The sequence below is a fragment of the Martes martes genome (genome assembly GCF_963455335.1).
Source record: "Martes martes genome assembly, chromosome: 1".
Classification (NCBI taxonomy): domain Eukaryota; kingdom Metazoa; phylum Chordata; class Mammalia; order Carnivora; family Mustelidae; genus Martes; species Martes martes.
Window position 1 is genome coordinate 137,464,184 of NC_137888.1, and position 2,075 is coordinate 137,466,258.

Here is a 2,075-nt window from a genome sequence, read left to right on the forward strand (position 1 = left end):
GTTGCTTATAACACAAACCACTGTGAATTGGTGGATGAAGTCCCTGAAGTCTCAAAGGGGACTGTTTCTCCCTGAGGAAAGAGCAGTGCTCAGCAATGAGTGAGCTACTGACACAGACACCTGTAAAAGCCAACAATGACTCATTGTTAAGTGGTCATCTTAAAAGAACCATGTTATGAATCAATTTGCAACCAATTCTCTAAAAATGAAAGCCCTGACTAACCTAGTTCAATGAATCATAGAAATCCAGAGGAACAATGTGAAAAATTAAGAAGAGTGAATCACCGTCATAGAGAACAGAGGTGAGAGGAGAATGTGGTATGATTGAGTCAAATTTCATGGCTGAATTTTGAGTGAGAAACCAAAGAAGACACATTATACTCCCATTATTGACAGGGGAACACTGGTTTGTTTTTCTTTTTTTAAGTCTGATCTTATTTATTTGTAACTCTAGAAAACCTCATTGTTGACTGGCCTCAGACTTAGAGGTAGAAGCTCTCAGGGAAGACAGCCTCTGTCTCTGGACAGTCTGTCGCGGGCGTTTTCCTTCGGTCTCCTTCCTTCTCTTGGCCGGAAGTTTAGCCCGTCCTGCGGCCTCTTGCTTGTTTTACTTCGTGCGCTGTTTCTTCAGAGCCATACGCTGATGTCTCTGTTCGAGGGCACATGGGGTAACAAGGTGCTGAGTCTTGGGCGCTTTCGTTCTAGGTTTCTTAGCTTCTTTATTCAGGGACTTTCTCACAACATGCAGGTGGACATCGTCTTTTTTTTTTTTTTTTAAGATTTTATTTATTTATTTGAGAGAGAATGAGTGAGAGAGAGCTTGAGAGAGGAGAAGGTCAGAGGGAGAAGCAGACTCCCCAAGGAACTGGGAGCCCGATGCGGGACTCGATCCTGGAAGTCCGGGATCATGACCTGAGCCGAAGGCAGTCGCTCAACGAACTGAGCCACCCAGGCAACCTGGACATCGTCTTCTTGAGAGAGACTGAAAAGCTTGTGGATCCTGGTAGCTCCTTTGCATGCCAAGTGACAAGGCACAGCAGTAAGCCCAGGGATGTCCTTCTCCCCCTTTTATTTTACAATGACCAAGCTGGGAACACTGAGATTGCATCCACAATGCGACCCCGAGCACGTTTGCACTTTCTCTCTCCAGTCAGTCCTCCTTGGTCTGTAGCACAAATGCCCCTCACTCAGCAGCAGGTGGACACAGCCATGGGTCAGGCCAGCCTGCTTCTTGGCGAAGCCTTGTTTGTCATCGCCACCATGGATTCGGATCACGTCACCCTTCCCTTCTTCACCCACAGCAGCAAAAGCAGCTTCTGTGGCCCTTTGCTTCTCATAAAAGGTACAAAGTTTACATTCATCATCCATTTCAATGAGTTTCTGGCAGCAAGTCGCTGGGAAAAAGATGTTCAGCTCCATCCTGAAGCAGTCTACCACCTCCCAGGAGCCACAAAAGAGAAGGAGCATTGGTTTGGTTTTTTTTGTTTTTTTGCTTTGTTTTTTTTTTTTTTTTTAAGATTTTATTTATTTATTTGACAGACAGAGATCACAAGTAGGCAGAGAGGCAGGCAGAGAGAGAGTGGGAAGCAGGTTCCCTGCTGAGCAGAGAGCATGATGCGGGGCTTGATCCCAGGACCCTGGGACCATGACCTGAGCTGAAGGCAGAGGCTTAACCCACTGAGCCACCCAGATGCCCCAGGAGAATTGTTTTTAAATGCTGAGAGGTACCTGTCTGCTCTGACAGTGCTCAACACTTCCTAAATGCATGACCTAAGTTATTCACTCAGAGAATGTGAGCAAGTCCCTTTGACCTTATAATAATAATCATCATTTGGAAATAATGAACTTGACTTTCACTTTGAAATAAGGCATTAAAAGAACAGAAAGTTCCACTACTCACTCTCCTACATTTTCTACTTTACACAAGAGAAGGAGGAGATGACTCAGCTCCCTCCCAGTTCTGACCATCTCCATTTCTTCAACTTACTTCTACATACATGGTAAAAATCCTATACTCATTCAGCAAATACTTATAGAGCATGTACTATGTGTCAAATACTTTGGACAAACATACG

At 44.8% G+C, this 2,075-nt stretch overlaps 1 pseudogene across 1 annotated transcript; it reads right to left on the minus strand.

The window, feature by feature from the left end:
* Nucleotides 1-460: 460 nt before the first annotated feature.
* On the minus strand, nucleotides 461-1,419 carry LOC308345720 (small ribosomal subunit protein eS6-like; annotated as a pseudogene). Its single transcript has 2 exons — nucleotides 958-1,419; nucleotides 461-748 (listed from the first exon to the last, which is right to left on the minus strand). The product of its transcript is annotated as a small ribosomal subunit protein eS6-like (transcript).
* Nucleotides 1,420-2,075: the final 656 nt, after the last annotated feature.